Here is a 17,714-nt window from a genome sequence, read left to right on the forward strand (position 1 = left end):
AGCTGACGCTGCGACATTGCTCGGAGTGGCTGAGGGGCCGGTTGCGCGTCAGGGCTCTCTCTACAGAGCAGAAGGAGAAGTAGTGATGGGTCTTGAAATGATGGCTAATGTCATCGGGGGTTTTAAGAGAAGCAACCGAGCATGGTTGCATGGATTTGATGTCGATAGAATTTTCTGAAAAAAAAGACAAGAGGATATTCATAAGTAGATTGGCAAAATATTTATTTTAATATCAACTTAAGGCTGGATGGCGATACTTGGTGGAAATTGGTGACAGTAAACATGATAAAAGATACACTGTTGTATGTTTCACAGAAGTTTACTCAACCGACCCAGGTTTCGACATTACACTATGTCATTTTCAAAGGGAAAAAGGTAACTTTTGAAAATGACATAGTGTAATGTCGAAACCTGGGTCGGTGAAGTAAACTTCTGTGGAACATACAACAGTGTATCTTTTAATTATGTTTCTTGTTTTAAGATATTGAATGGATTTTTATAGGGTTCCTAACCGGGTTAGGGTCGTATCCCGACGTTTCCTGGGGAGACACTACCTTTCTTCAGGGCTGATGATGAGATATTTTCGTGTGTTTTTTGAGAGTGAAGAATGGTGTGCGCGTAATTCTGAATGTCAAAGGTTAGTATTTGTGAGATTATTATTCCTCGCCTATCTTCCCATTTTTGCACCACATTTTAACATAATCATCTTGACGGCGATGAGTGGCTGATCAGGTAACTACTTAATATTGTAAGCCGTCAGTCTAACTGAGAATAGGTGTGGCTATTTTAGATATTGACGGGTGATGTCATCGGAGGTTTTAGAAGAGGACCCGAGCATGGTTCCAAAGAATTGATATCGGTAGGATTTGCTGAAAAAAAGCGTGCGGATATTTATAATTAGAATGCCAAAATATTTGTTTTGAGATATTTAATTAATTCATCTCGGTTTTCCAACCGGGTTAGGGTCTGCATGTTATTGGCCGAAGTTTAGTTGGGAGGCTTTCCCAACATTTTCAGGGGTGATGATGAGACATTATTGTGTATTTTTTGAGAGTGAAGAATATTATGTGCGTTATTCTGGATGTAAATGGTTAGTATTTGTGAGGAAAAAGTACCGCTGCGTACTTATCCTTTTCCCTATTTCTTATTACCATATTCCTTTTCTATCTTCCCTATTTACACCGTAATTTAAAAAAATCACCTTGACGGCGATGAGTGGCCGATGAGATAACTACTTGATATTCTGGTTGCCATGCACTGTACCCTTATTTCAGCCATCATAAGGATTACACTGGCAGGCAACATGCTCCAAGTGAGGCCTTACTTTAGTCAGGTAGCTTCTCTCATTCACCTATCTCATTTTCCGCCAGCTAAGCGTATTTGTTTGCGTTCGAGAGATCCAAAGTACTGGTGACTCCAAAGTATTTTACGAACTTATGATTCAATAGTTGGATCCCGTTAGCGGTGTGACTTCTTCTTGAAGAGATATCCTTCCCAAAAATTCGTAACGATACACTTTTCAAACTTTATAACTCCCAAGTACTGCACCATTAATTTATAGCAGCGAGGTTTTTTCTATATTTTTTTTAAATTTCATCAATTTTTCTGTACAAAACTAAATAATCGCGAAGAGTCGGATTTTTATCGTGACTGCAGTGGTAATGTAATGTAATTAATTTGAAGAAAGAACAAATGAGGTCCTATGACACTTCCTTAGAGCATGCGGGAGGTAACTTTTATTGAATCAAATCTCCATCAAAAACAACCCTCTAATCGAGATCAGTAAAGAAATCCTTGATCAAACCTATGTCGTGCTTATCCGTATCGTATAATTCCAAGTTTCGAATCAGCTTTGAAAGTGGAACCTTATCGAGTGCCTTGCTGAAGCCCTAAAATATAGCTTCTACTTGAACATGGTTGTCACTCGCGGTTGTCACTCGCTGAGATATCCCGAATAAAGAGAGTTATCTGGATTTCACAAGACCTCCCCTTTCTAAATCCGTGCTGTTATTTTTCTAACAGATTGTGAATATCACGACGGCCAATAATCGGACTAAAAATAATATGTTCAAAGATTTTTCAAGAAACGGAAATAAGTCAGATTGGTCTGTTATGACTGGGTTTTTTCCTCCTCCCACCCTTCAATATAGGGGTGGAGTTTGCGTTTTTCCTCTATTTGGGGGCAATGTTTTCTGTTAGAGATGATTCAAATACTATCTTCAAGTAAGGCGCCACCTATGATAATGATTCCTTACATACCGGAGTTTGGATGAGATCATTGCCTGGAGATTTTTTGGATTATTGGATCTGAGTTGATTTTTCTAAACCGCTGCCTGCAATACAAATAGACGGCATTTGCTCTTGTTAGAGTCGATGGAAAGATCTTAATATATTCTTCGTGAAATTAGCGAAGAAGCTATGAAAAAAAAGGATTTAAGACACTAGCTTTATCTTGATTGTTGGTCATCCTATCTCCTGGATTATATTTTTGCAAGTGAAGAGATAAAAGGGTAGCTTCCTTGTGCTTCCCTCGCAAAGAATTATTAAGCCATAGGGTTGTGTAAATATTCTCCCAAGGATAAAGGAAAAAAAATCATTCAGTACCTCCCTAAGGGTTTTCTTTGTCCCCTCTTTTCGATTTTTTAAAACATAATTTTCGCGCATTTCTTATTTTTTTCTCTCTAATAGGACTCACGTCAGCCTTTCGCATGTTTTCGTGCATAACTCTTAGAACGATATGGACGTAAGCATTGTAGCGCCTCGGTTCAGCATTCAGGCATTAAAACTTACTAGGAATATCGTTATCAAAGGCCTCTTGCATTATCTTTACAAACTTGGTCCATACATCGTTCGCCTCAAGGTTGACAGTGCCGTCCTTGAAATTAGTGAATGAGGTCGACAAGTACTGTTTTAACCCTTCAAAAACCGCCTTATTGAATGAGGAGACTCTTCTTAGACGCAGTCTGTCCATCGAAGGCGATATGGAATTTTCCGTTCACCGCCTTGTGTTCTATAATACCAGCCATCGTCTCATCTCTGATGACTCACTCGGGAATATTCGTTGCTTAGAGATCTCGTATGTTGCTACCCATTGTGGGTGAATATACAAGGTGAGTAAAGAAATTGGAATAGAGAATGGAAATCAAAGTTCGCACAACTCTTATTCTTATTTTTATTTCCGTTTTTAAAACAGTATTTTTCCCAATCGATTAATGCACAATCACTACCGATTATGAGATTATTACAATTTTTATGAGTCCTAAAAGGAATGATCTGTCTATCTAACTCCAATACCGAAGAAGTCTGGAATCCGGCGGTCTATAGAACGCGCATTTAATGAATCTGAATACTTCATTATAAACCAAAACCTTTCCAAATCACTGTGTGCAAAATTATCCGTTTAGCTTATCATATCATCTTTGATTCCAATTGAAACCGCTCTTCCTTTTGTTCTTGTTTTTCGGTCATTCCTTTATAATATAAACTAGCAGGACACCCGGCGTTGGTCGGGATAGATAGTACTCAGAGAAGTGGGAAACTTGGAATTCATGGTCACATGGCAGGATTTTTAGTGAAGATAACAAAGCAGGTATTATCATGCCAAACATATGTAACAGCAAAAAAAAAAAAAAAAAAACGATTTCCATTCACTGCAAAGGGATCAACTTATTGTTCCCTTCAATATCGTCCACAAATCCGTTCGATCATCATCAAGATCGTTCCACAAAATTGATTGTTATGTGAGTCCGTACGTGCGTAGACAAAAAACGTCGTGTGAGCATATATACCAGATAAAAAGGTTTGCACCAAGAAACCACAGAAAAAAAAATAATCAGGTGAATTGCGGGAGCACCATGGTTCATTCCCAACAAAGACATCAGGAAGGACTTCAAAAATTTTCCCATCCTTACCGAACTAAAAACTGAATTGCCCTGAATTTAAAAATCGCTTGCGGTAACGAAAAATGAAATGCTAAAAAATCTTTGGAACTACTCCCCCGCTAAGGTCGGCAAGCATAAATCTCCCGAAAACGCTTTCCTTCTCCACCATATCCCCTCCCCCTAAACACACCTTTTTAGCCACACTGTGACTTTACCTGAAAATCTCAACTGAAATGAAAATGTTTGAAATGCACTGTAGACAGCCAATTGGCTGAGAACAGTGACCAAATGAAAAAGGAAATTTCGGCGTGGCGTTTGCACCAAGAGGATTAATAATTAAGAGCATAATTCAAAGGATTATACATCCTTTGAATTATGCTTTCCCTTTGAGCGATTGAAGAGGTGTGCCTACCTGGCAGGATTTCTGGCCGCAGAAGTTGTGTGACGTGACGTAACAAACGGTAATGAGAAAAGAACGCGTCGTACACTACCAGAAGTAGCATTACGGGCTTTGAGAGAATGAGATAATTAGATTTATGAGAATTTTATAAGAAATGCATTAATTGGAACAAATAAAAATTATCAGGAACTCTCAGAAATTTATTCGATGAACACCCTTTTCCCCTCAACTCTCAGTTAAATTATCTTTCAAAACGTTGGCCTTTCGCACACCACCACACATTGACATGTATTTGTTTCATATAACTTTATTCAAGAATATTTTTACAAATTTTGTGATCTCTTTAACACACTTCTCAATTTACATTTATTACCTTTTTTCAACCTCAGAATGTAACATTATCTTACCATTTTCTGAATTAATATGCAAAGTACTGCATTTTTGTAGCAACGACAACAAAAACCTACTAATTGTAAGGTAAACAAACTATAGTACACAAGATGCCAGTAATGGGGAAACGCGTTGTACTGAATTTATTTTAAACTACTAATGGAAGAATATAAATAAGAGTCATTCCACCCTTATTCTACCCAGGTACTGGCCCCTAGGTTCACCAATTTCGACAAAGTTAGGCAAATCATCTTCATTTGACATTTTCTTTTACTCATACCATATAGCCTTTTCGTCCTTTGGTTCTGATTTTACATCCTTGGTTCCGGCTCCACTGCCTGTAGCTTTATTGCCTAAAAATTAAAAGGACATTGTGTCTAGAACAGAAAAAAAAACTTTCTCACTCATTTTGCCACCCACAAAATTTTTCTAAGAGTTCCATTTTAAATGAAATAATACAGGAATAACTAAAAATCTAAAATATTTTATAATAAAAGCAATTTGTAAGCACATATATTCAGGCTAAGAAGTGGAAATTATTTTGCATATATTAAAAGAATTCTAATAGAAATCTATCTTATGTAATGGTTCTAATAAAGTTAATAACTGTCATCCATTAAATGAAATTAATAAGAAATAAAAAGAAAAATGAAACCTTTTAAGAAATTACCCTTAAATAACAGTATAAAATGCACTAAAAAGTTAAGAATACGCTTTTAATCACTCGGAGAATAAAACGTGGGTACTAGGTAATTAGGTTGAGTTAACCGATTAAATAAGTGTAAAAGAGCCGGATAGGTGAATGAGGATTGAAACCCATTATTCACCGAAAGATGATGTTGTGCCCTACGTAACATAGGCAAAACCCACTCGTTGAAATACGCGCCCCAGTGACGTAGTTTCCCCTCACTCCCCTAATGCTTCGTTCAGATTACGATTGTTCAAGAAATCGTAGGAAAAATCGTGTATTCACACAACGATAGAAATCCATCTTGTATAATAGTTCTAATGATGCTAATAACTGTCATCCATTAAATAAAATTAATGAGAAATAAACCGGGGCATCGTAACCTGTGCTGCCCTCTGGTACTAGCATCTAAAGTGAACGAGAAATTGACGATCAACAAAGCTGCTGAGGTATGCAGGGCCAAGATGTAACAGTTTTCAACGTGTATTTATCGAATAATGTTTCTTCCGCCCATATTATTCCTTCCTAGGACAAATCCATGAAAAAAATATAGCGAAGGGAACTTTACGAACTTTTCGCCTTTCTCTTGTCGCGGAGAACGTGACAAGAGAAAGGCGAAAAAAAATTCGGAATGAAGTGGACATGAACTCGTTTCCTCCGACAACTTTCAGCGTTAAAATTTCAAGAAGAAACTAATACCATCAATTGAGACATAATTAAACATATATTAATCAAACTCTATATTCAATGCTCAATCTAAAAACTATAGAACAGTGTAGTATTTAATGAATCGTACTCGGAATTTTTATATAATATTAAAATTATGGCTCTATTTATTAGAGAACAGATATATTTAAACAGATTTAGTATGTAGATATTGACGGTTTCCGATTTACCATATTTTCTCAAAATTTTACGAGTTAAGCACATACTAACCACGTCCCATAGGCGTGTGAGTGGGACCACTCTGGTCGGATCTATTTTGATCATTCCTTTTGGAATCCATTGTTTGCAGAAAACAAGCTGTACAGCCTATATTGAAGCAAGAAGAAAAAGTATGTTGTTAGAGACTACTTTAACAGTAATAATATTTCAATACCTATTAATATTATGCATTGAGTAATTAAATTGACTTTAATAAGTACGGAAACAATTTCTCCTGCAGTTGATTTTGCATATCTTTATTCGATGAATTTGACCTTAACTGAAATATGTAAATTAAACGCTTCCGAAGTAGGTAAAGGCAAGTCCCAAGAAGAGTAGGAGAGAAGAATAGCCTCGTGACATGATGGCTTGATGAAGAAAATGGTCGAGGGATAAGTAGATGGCGAGAATGGAAAAGGAAGCCCGTGAATAATATGTATGAAACAGGTAAAGATGGATGTGGAGGAGAAGATATACGGTGGTATGAAAAGATTATCTTGCAGGAGAATTGAGTGGAGAGCTGCCTCAAACTAATTTTGGGATTGTTGACCAAAGATGATAAATAGAAGAGCCTGACCGCGAGCTTCAAGATAATCATGCGTAAAGAACGATATTTTTTCAGGCCACCATAGCAAGTCTCAAGTTTCAGTTTGATTAAACGAAATTTTATCCTTCCGAAAATTGGTGAAAACTTTACGGAAGAAAGTTCAACGTGACACTGTGAGGATAATTACGCGGCTATTATTAATATTAAATCTCAATAAATATGTTTGAGATCGAAAGTTTAACTGGAGTTCCTGAAACTCTAAAGAACAAACTTATTGAAACTTCTTAGAGCCTATATTGCATGACTAATGAGATGTGACAAAATTAGTGATGGAAAAAAATCTTCTTTTTCCGTGGGTGTTTTCAAAAGTGGAATAAATACTTTTTTCTTGTCAAACCGTTTTTCACATTTTTTCCTTTCTTGGATTAGATTTCACCTGGAATGGAGTACACTTGAAACATTCGAAGATACTATTATCACTGAGCAATATGAACTGATTATGATATCATCAATTCCAAGAATTAAAAATGGAACTATTGAAATATAAAGTGTGGCATCATTACGAAACGTATTGTAATGAGATGAATAGCGCCTGTAAAATAACCTGTCAAAAATCGCTATCAGTGGGTCAAGCACGATTATATCTTGAAGACTCGTAATTAAAAAAAATGAAGGAAGGAGTAAATGAATAGAAAATGGTATTAACATATGATAATTAGATACAAGGTACTAAATTAATACGATATAATATGAAAAGCGAAATCAATCAAGTTAAAGCAATATGTATTTATTTTGCTGTTCTTTTCGAGCCGAAATTAACCATGCAAATGTTTAAGGATCAGGGGTAGTTGAGACACGGTTACCCGCTCCGAAAAAGTCGTTGACGTCACCAACTATTCTACGAAAGGGCTGAGGCCGCCAATTTCCCTCCACCAATCGAACGAGAAGTCGGCGACGGATCAAAAAACGGAAAAGTACGTGTTTATTTATTTTTAAAAGCCTAGCACAATCGAAAATTTCCAAAGCAAATTCGTTAAATGCTTACTAATTATAATACTCAATTCGAATTATTCCACTCCGATATTGGGAATGATGAGTTCTTAACCCAAAGAAAGAACTTAAAAAAGAGCTTTTAACTCTAACGAAAGGTTACAGGTGCTCTCGTACAGAATGATTTGAGAGAGAAAAGTTTACATGATATGCTTTCAACCGGGGCAAAGTCTTACCTTTCAGAGTGGATGCTGATTCAACCTGGATTTGCACTACTGCTGGATTGGCTACGCCATATATACTTGTAAACCATAGCCGCACCCAGCAACCGCTACCCGTCATTCGTAATCTAATCTGCCCATATTTGCCATTGGCAGATTAGATTACGTCATTGTGTACCTTAAAATTATCCACGATGAAGCTTTCGATGGACATTTAATTTATATTTGTTTTCAAAATTATTTTTCAGATAAAAAAATCTCACAAAAACTGTAGTATAGCCATTCAGACCTTAACCTCTTCAAGATACAACAAATGTGGGTAGTGCTAACGTGATACTGCGTTGCTGATGAAATGACGGTGGTGATGGATCATAAGGAGTCCTACTTCCATTCAAGAAACACAATTAGTCTCTAAACCTTATGGCTTCTGTGGGTTGTTGGAGAAAACCTGACGAATCGGAAAGGTATACAAACTTTATGTCGCATCAACCTCTCCGATAAAATATAAATTAATCATGGTATTTAAAAACAGAGCTTTGAAAGCTATGGATTCGATTTATTTTGATAGGATTCTGTTTAGTATAAAATAGTCGAAGGTGGAATGGTTTACAATTTAGCCTGAAAAACATTAACTAAATAATTGCGAGGAAAATTAAAGGAAAGCAGCGTGATTCGTCGAGAATTGCTACCAGCGTACAGAAAGCGTTTCACGGATGTTAAACGAATTAGGCTGGGAGCCGCAAGAACCGCGGAGGCTTACCGCTACTCTTATATTGCTTGAGAAATTGGGAATAGATATCTTTCAGAGCGACCTGGAGAACAACATATTATAACCCCACCATGTTTCCAGCAGGAATGGCAGTCGAAACTAAACGAAAGTAAAAACCTTTAAATTTTCAATAGTTTCGTTCCCGGGAGTGGAATGTAGAAACGAAATGGATTTAAACCCAGGGAGCTTAACTCAGGGTCGAAACGAAATCGGAGTCAAAACTACTTCGGGTCGAAATTAAACTGAAACTCAGGGACGAAACGAAACGTGATAATGTTTCGCACTGGAGGGACCACGTATGTCAGCTTCGAACATTATAGTTTCGACCCACGCACCAAGTACAAAGTATGGTTGAATGAAGTAGAGGTTCGGCCTACCGCCATTAGATGCATGGGACACTCATACTTTTACCAGTAACAGGAGAACGGTGAACGCGAACTGGCCATTCGATTTTAAAGCTCAACGTTTTAACCTCTCCCCACGCATGTCAAACGTAATGGGTGGAAACTATTCCCTCTTATACCCCTCCACTTCACTTCTGGGATCGGAACTTAACTATGAGCAGCGGAGTTTCGATTAATATAATTCCATTCCTGAGAGTAAAGTTTCGTCCCAGGTCGAAATGAACTCCTTGGTGATTTTAATTCGTGCGGGAATTAAACTAAACCTAGGACTCTTATTTTCGTTTCCCTCCGGGTCGAAACGTTTTCGTTTCGTTTCACTTGCCGTCCCTGGTTTCCAGGTCTGAAAGAAACGGTAAATAAAGAGAATATGGTGGTTTCCTATTATTGTTTTATTGCCTAAATCGAAAGATTATTACTCCTGGAGTACGTATTTCACGCTTTTAGATTTTTAAATGACAATATCTATTTTTCGCGATTAAATGAAAAGTGAAAATTTTCAAGCGCGCGAAAACGCGACGCGTAAGTATGAATGCCGGCAAATCTCTCCGTACGTCGTATTTATGGTTCCCCCTCCCGCCCGGTGAGGTGACCTTGAGGCGAGGCTTAGCGCTGATACGTCGCAGGCTGCTAGCGGGTAGTTGAGTACCCTGCTGGCTGGTAGCGCTTGGCTAAAATAAGGATTATTAATGCCTTATCAAACGAGGAAAACTTTCCGACCTTAGCCAGTTTTAATAGGTGATTATTAAGACATGTTTCCCTGAGCTCTGTGCCTCATGCATGCATTGGTAACCTCAGACGATGTATAACTCCTATCTTCTCCTATAGAAACTAGGTCCCTGTGACGTCACGTGGAGTGGCATCGCATGGGCGCCAATCTGGTCCTTTTCAAATGAGGATAAAAATGGACCATTGCCATTCGTTTAAACCGGCATTTCTAAAACGAAATAATTTGTATATTATGAATACACTAATGGTGGGTAACGAATCGCAATTATTGCCTTTTGATTTCTTTGATGAAGGAAACTACCCTATTATTCCGATTATGCCAACTAATCAGGCCATGTGATATTACGTAAAGAGAGGTTGCAGTGGAATCGCATAAGTGGACGGACCGAGATAACTACATACCTTCTCAGTCCGTGGCGACCTACGTGTCACCTTCTGTCCCGCTCAACGTTTGATTTCATCAGATTTAATTTGGTTACGTATGCCCTGTCCTACGGTGGGGTCGCTCCAAAAATTACATCACGCTTTCAGGGGGAAATTACTCGATGATATTGCCTTGACCACTGGTTGACACGCGGAACGTGGGGTAGAATCTTTATTGAGGGGACCGGCGCGACGTGTGCGTTGTGGCAACCGTGATGCCGTAAATAATTCAGCGAAGGAAGAAAAAAATTATGCGATTTCACTGATGTCGAGGGATTGTAGCCTCCTGAACCAATCATGCCGGACTTGATCGAGTCAGTATTGACTCGCTGTCAGTCGAATAAACGGTTTGGCTGCTTTAGGGGCCGAAGAGTTGACAGTTAGTCGGGAACATATGCTCGGTCATGCTGTGAGCTGGTGATATGCTGTGCAACCATGGGTATCAAATGCCGGTAAAAATATTGCCAACTAATCGAGAATTTATGCACGCGCCGTGAATCATGCATCTCGTTCATCGAGCTGGAATTATTTCTTCCTGCCCATAATAAATTGAGATAGAGCATCCCATTAGGTGAGTTTACGACTGTTTTATATTCGGCTTAGCACCTAACTTTTTGCTCAGCGTGAATGTTTACTTATAATTAGATTGTCAAAATATTTGGCTTACGACATTGCTCTGTGTTTTATTTTAGAGTGAAGAATGGCATATGCGTAATTCTGTATGTAAAAGGTTAGCATTTGAGGAGAATAAAGAAGCACTACGCTTTTATTTTTTCCCATATTTCATATTACCATATTTTCATATTTCGTATATTCCCGAAATTCGCCGTAATTTAACAAAATCATGTTGACGGTGATGATTGGCCGATTAGGTTACTGTTTGATATTGCAAGCCATCATTGTAAGAGAATTGGTGAAGCAGTTTTAGATAATTATACTGAGGGAAGTAGCTGCCTAGTATGAGGTGATGAATCCTAGGTCTCAAAAAAGAACTGGCAGCTTTCTAAAGCAGTCCTTAATCTAGGCAGGGAAGAAAAATATACGGGTAAACATAGTAAAATAATTAAACTCATATTTGAATGCTTTCAGGGTATCTCAGGATGCTGACAAAGTTTTCTCGGGTAACCTACCGGATGAGTTGTTTCAGCTACTCCAACGCTTCTACAACCATACTCTGTTGTTCTTCTTAGGAATTTGGTGACTGAGTTGCTAAAACGTTAGAGGAGATGGAAAAACTAGCCAGAGAGGTTATCCGAGAAAATCTATTTCATCTTGTTGAACTTAGCTAATAAATTATCGAATGAAAGAGTTTTTATAGTCAGTTTATTCCGCGTCGATAATATAAACATGGGATAGACTAAAATATCAATATTGCACTTGTTTGACTGTGGTGAAATATTGAATTAAAATGTGATCATGAATGAATTTCAACTTTTAAAAGTACATGCTTTTTTCAAGTGTACGTAAATATTGTTTGCATTGTACGAAATAAGTTATCATTAAAAATTATTTGACGTATTGTTCAGATATCTTCTCGCAACGCATCTCGAAGCCAAAATGTGCCAGCAAATGTTGTAGCAAAAGGGAGAGGTACGACCGTGGAAAAATTAGGCAACTCTTTATTTTGGCATAAAGTAAGCTATATCTGTGTAATTATACCGCAACGCCATGTTCTTGCTGATTGGGTGCTGCTTATACTGTTTTGGCGCCCCCTAATTATGTTCATTGAAGTAGGTACTGGAGAAGGATTGGGGGTTTCTGTGCTCCGCTAGCACGCTCGACAGTCCTTATCTTGATCGTAGACATAAAAGAATCGCTGACTCATTGATACCACATGCCTCAACCTCTCTGAAGGGTCACGCATAGCATGCGGCACCAATGATTCGTGATTTGACGTGATTCTTTTTCATTGAAAGAGGAATGTGTTGTATAATTTTACTGTCATATTTAATTTATCACTTTGACTAATGTCGGTGAATAGTTCATTATTTACCTGGTTGGGGTTATTACCGTAAATTAATAATTGTTAATTTCTCGCGCCAATTGCAATGCGACGTCAATACGTATCCTGAGTTTAATACAATGTCTAGCTTAAATATTTACAATCATATTAGGAGTGTATTAGGGGATGGATCTCATATTCATGTTGATATTTTGCACTTTTCCTCCGACATATTTTTTTTGCTCCGCGGATTGCATCGTCAGTTGAAAACGAATGGTCTACCGCATTTTGCATTACGCGAAAACCGGCCACTGCCTTCCCAATATTTAACTTTTCAATTGACTTCATGGAGTGTTCTCGATCCCTTCTAAGAGGGTGAGTGTCTAAATATGGGATCTAACAGCTTTTGAGCGAAGACTCTCCCATTGACTCTCCTATGTGCGGTACACCAAATGCTTTATTACATCGAATAGAAAACAGCATTACTAACGACCGAAATTTGGTTAACTAATTAGATTAAGTAGCAAGCTATATCGCGCTTTTCAGTATAATTTTTGAAATTCCCTTATTGTTGTAGGTAACGTGAAATTCCATTATTGTGTCATGCTCTTGTAAAAATATATTTTGGACAGCAATTCAATTTATCTCCCTATGCGTAGCCGTTTCACGATAGGTATTTAAATTGTTAGCATTTTCATGCTCTCAAACGCTGAAGTCGTGGGTGACTAATGCATCGAGTTAAACTGGGATGTTGGTTCAGAGGAGTTGAAAAAATACTCTGTATTGGAAGCGCAGGAAAAAGCTCCCCAATAGGAAAATATATTTCTGTTAGGTGTGTGCTCTTGAACACACGGACTTAGATGGGAGGCATTTGTTTATGATGGCATTTCAGCATCATTTCAGTGGGTATTTTTATTTTGGACGAGGTGATTTTAAGATATAACCTCACCTTCTATGTCGGAAACTTTAAAATGCGCTGTCTCTTCCCTGCTTTATAATATAGCGTGTAAATAAAAAGGGTTATCAGAAGTTTGTATGTCTTTTGAGTAGTTATCTATATGAACTTCTCTCCCAAGAAATCACATGTGTGTAAGTTTTTCCATATATATGATAATAGGGTGGTTTCCTATTATTTTTTTATTGCCTTAATCGAAAGATTATTACTCCTGGAGTACGTATTTCACGCTTTTAGATTTTTAAATGATAATATCTATTTTTCGCGATTAAATGAAAAGTGAAAATTTTCAAGCGCGCGAAAACGCGACGCGTTAGTAGGAATGATGGGAAATCTCTCCGTACGTCGTATTTCTGGTTCCCCCTCCGCCCGGTGAGGTGACCTTGAGGCGAGGCTTAGCGCTGATACGTCGCAGGCTGCCAACCGGTAGCCTAGTGCCCTGCCGCCTGGTAGCGCTTGGCTTAAATAAGGATTATTAATACCTTATCAAACGAGGAAAACTTTCCGACCTTAGCCAGTTTTAATAAGTGATTATTAAGACATGTTTCTCTGAGCTCTGCGCCTCATGCATGCATTGGTAACCTCAGACGACGTATAACTCCTATCTTCTCCTATAGAAACTAGGTCCCTGTGACGTCACGTGGAGTGGCATCGCATGGGCGCCAATCTGGCCCTTTTCAAATGAGGATAAAAATGGACCATTGCCATTCGTCTACACCGGCATTTATAAAACGAAATAATTTGTATATTATGAATACACTAATGGTGGGTAACGAATCGCAATTATTGCCTTTTGTTTTCTTTGATGAAGGAAACTACCCTATTGAGAGGGTAATGAGTTAAATTTGAAATACAAGTCGTGGAATGTTGAAATTCACGGTCATCTGACGATCGGTTATCTGCTTAGGTGCTTTATTTACACTTTGTGGGAGAGGTAGTTTGAATGGTCAAGGAACGGATTCGAAGTAAGTAGTCCTGAACTGTTCGTCAAGTAGCCCAATGATAATAGAAGTCACCTGTAGTACATTTACAGTAATTTTAAACATTGGGATTTCATTATAATACTTCTGAGTTCAAATACGGGTGTTTGGTGGTGGGCCACGGTGACGGCGGGGTAAAGTCCTTGCCTGTGTAGGAAGTGTTGTCCTGCCTGGTTTCGTTGCCCCTATCAAGGGAATTTTTAATTTCTCAAAAAAAAAAAAATCCGATGAAAAAGTCTAATTTAGTGCTGTTTTTGTGGAATTGAAAATGAAAAAAATAACTAGCGTTATCGATAACTTTCCAATTCGACCCCCAAAATGCATATTTATGTTTTCAGGGGACCGTTTTTTGCAGCCGCAAAATCGGTTGTCATAAATTCTTTTATGGGGAAGGGTGCAAACAAGTTAATGCGCTTCGGGAGCATTTAATGTTATTTTGTTTTCATCATATCCATCACTCACAAATCCAGGAAATCATTTTTGTGAGTCATCGTTGTGGCCATAAAATATTTAATTTCCCAGCAATAACCTCGTGATACACGTTTTGAGGGATTTCGGGGAATAAATTCGAACCATTTTATAAATTGTTCATTCTTTCAACGCCTAAGCGCCATAGTTGCTTGAAAATCATCGTAGAACTACTGCCTGTTCACAGGAGGTAGAGTGGAGGTGAATGTTTAGAAGGAAGCACCACTCACGCTCAACCTGTCGTAGTTTCTCTTGATATCCTGACGCGGGTAAATCTTGCTTTAAAATTCCAATTTTTAGTCATAATTAGCTCATATACTTACGGCGTTCTTTCTTGCACAGCATACTTACGTGTGATCTCCTGTGTCTCAATAATGAGATTTTACCTCTTTCCCGGTTTTGTTCCTAAGTAGGCTTCCGCGGACATTATGACGGTAGGCAGAGATCCTTCCGGGTTTCCTTCCGCGTTTATCCATTTTACTGGACAATATTTCGCCAACGTTTCAGTTGGCTTCCTCAGTTCCACTTGACTGTCGATGCAGAAATTTGGCCGTCTTTATATACATCTTGTTTGGCGCCTATTTTGTGGAGGTGTGCCCTGATTGGTCGGGATCTTTTAAGACCCGTTTCCACGCGCTGGCGAGAGTGTATCTGTCTTCATGGTTCAAGTTCTTGGGTGTTTTGGCGATTTCAATTGCCTCCGCGCAATACGCTTTTCTTACCATGAAAATTTAGATAGCAGCAAATTGAGAAAAATCGCCGACGATCTATTGAATTAGAGTTTAAGTTCTTTCCGCCTAGCTTTCATTATCTTGCAAAGAAAATGGGTGCTACTCATTTCTCTTACTTTCTAACGTTACTCGGGCTTTCTTTGTATGTTTTGATTCGCGTAATTCAAAGTTCCACGATTAATTTAATGCAAAGCATTGCTAAAGCATGAGCTAATCTCAATGGTGTTGTCCTGGAAATATTTTTTTGATCACCTAAGCTTCCAAGGATCACAGAAAAAGATATCGATAGCTGTGTCGTCTCAGTTATCAATAGGATTCATTTAGTGCATATGGTTGTCGGCGTTATAGATTGTTGATATCAGTGTGTGCGAAGGTTTTCCTTTGCCCCTTAACACGATTGTGAGATATTAATGAGATACATATCGATGGCTAAGTTCTAACAACGCGTATCTCAAAAATATAAACTTTTCACGAGAACAAAAAAAGATTTATTGTCTACATTGTAAATAATTTTACTTGAAATTAAAAACAAAAAATGCATAAAACTGAAAAAGAAGCATGCATTTGCAAGCAAAGAGTTGTTTTTTGCTTGAATTTTATTTTTTTATTAACAATATTAGCAGTAATTAATTATTAAAGTGTACCGGGACTAACCACGGTGATAACTTTTTACGGAGTCACCCGCAATGCACAAATAGTGCGAAAAATCCACAGAGGAAAAATCATTCGCCTTGACCGGGATTCGAACCCGGATCCCTCGATTTCCGGCTGAGTGCTTTAGCCAGTTAAGCTACCGAGGCGTCATTCTCCACGGAAATCGAGGGATCCGGGTTCGAATCCCGGTCAAGGCGAATGATTTTTCCTCTGTGGATTTTTCGCAATATTAGCAGTATTAACTCAGACCGGCCAAATTTTGAGATACGTGTTATTAGAATTTAGCCATCGATATTGCAGGGGAATTGGTTACACAATGTACATTGGATTAATGCATTTGTCAGAATGAACAACTAAGGATGTTTTTTTCTTTCTCAATACATTGAAAATTCCCCGAAGGCGGCTGTTTGATATGCTCATTTCAGTTTACGCGTTTTCCACAATGATACCTTGCTTTCTTCTAACGCGGTAAGGAGCTTAACGTTTACGCGGTTTCCGTGGGAGGACAATATTTGAATGAAAGATCAGATATATAACATCAAACCTTACGCTTCCTCGAACGCAGGTTCGTGTAAGGTGGTGAAATCACGAAACGGAGCTCCCAATTTAGGTGTTTTAATTATTTTAGGAAGTTTTTAATATGTGGTTACGTTTGGAAATTCAACTTTGGCATTTCGCTGCTTCGCTGCCGAGGAAGTTTTGCTTTTGAATTGTGGTGAGCCAGCTCAACTCCAGAGTTAATTACTGAGATGTATGGCCGTGGGTGTGGTGATATAACATCATTCCATTGGACTAATCGCGAATGGGTTTAATTTGTACTCAGAAAACAACAATGTATTGATTCCAGGTCGGATAGTTGGTTCATTGGGAGTGAATCAAGCAGAACCGATTTCCAAAATCCAATAAACGTCATTTTTATTTTATTATTTATAAACATGCAAGTGCCTGACAATGATATCTGCATGAAGTGTGCTTAAGTCTTGCAAATATGACATGCACCTCTTATATATTTTTCGTTATTCGGGAGTGGTGCATTGGCCAATTTTATATTATTTTCTTTTCACTTAATTGATCTCTTGATAATTAATTATCTCTTAATATCAATAATCTCTTAATTGATCCCTTGGAAGTAGGTAATAATACTCAAATTTTATTTCGTCACTAGTGTATCAACATATATGTTAATAGTGTGAGTGAAGGCGTACACAAACATATTTTCACGATGATCGTTTGTTTTCCTGGAGTATTTGCTAGATCAGTGCTTTTATCATGATGTGGTAAAAAATATCAATACACAATTGCATAGCTGTCAAAACTCTTCCATGCATTAAGGAAGGGTGACATCGGTATGGTAGAAGAGTTGTAAGAATCTCATTTTGGCGGAAATAGCACACATTCGTCTTTCTTGTTTACAAATGAATGACTGTATTGAATATTATGAACATAGGTTTAATATTTATAGCCTACGTGGAAAATTAGGGTTAATAAATCGTTGAAAATTTCAACTGTTGTTTGTAATTCAGTGATGAAATATCTTTCAGCTCATAGAAAGAGTTTATAAACCGCGCCCCAAGTTGAAACGGAAAGCTATTCTCGCAGTTCCAGAAATGCTCTACAGATG

The 17,714-nt window shown here is 38.0% G+C and overlaps 1 long non-coding RNA gene across 1 annotated transcript; it reads right to left on the reverse strand.

The window, feature by feature from the left end:
* Window positions 1-4,572: 4,572 nt before the first annotated feature.
* Window positions 4,573-8,143, reverse strand: LOC124174114. The gene is made up of 3 exons (XR_006868866.1): window positions 8,057-8,143; window positions 6,296-6,391; window positions 4,573-5,024 (listed from the first exon to the last, which is right to left on the reverse strand). It is a non-coding gene; the product is annotated as an uncharacterized LOC124174114 (long non-coding RNA).
* Window positions 8,144-17,714: the final 9,571 nt, after the last annotated feature.

Source organism: Ischnura elegans, chromosome 2 (genome assembly GCF_921293095.1).
Source record: "Ischnura elegans chromosome 2, ioIscEleg1.1, whole genome shotgun sequence".
Classification (NCBI taxonomy): domain Eukaryota; kingdom Metazoa; phylum Arthropoda; class Insecta; order Odonata; family Coenagrionidae; genus Ischnura; species Ischnura elegans.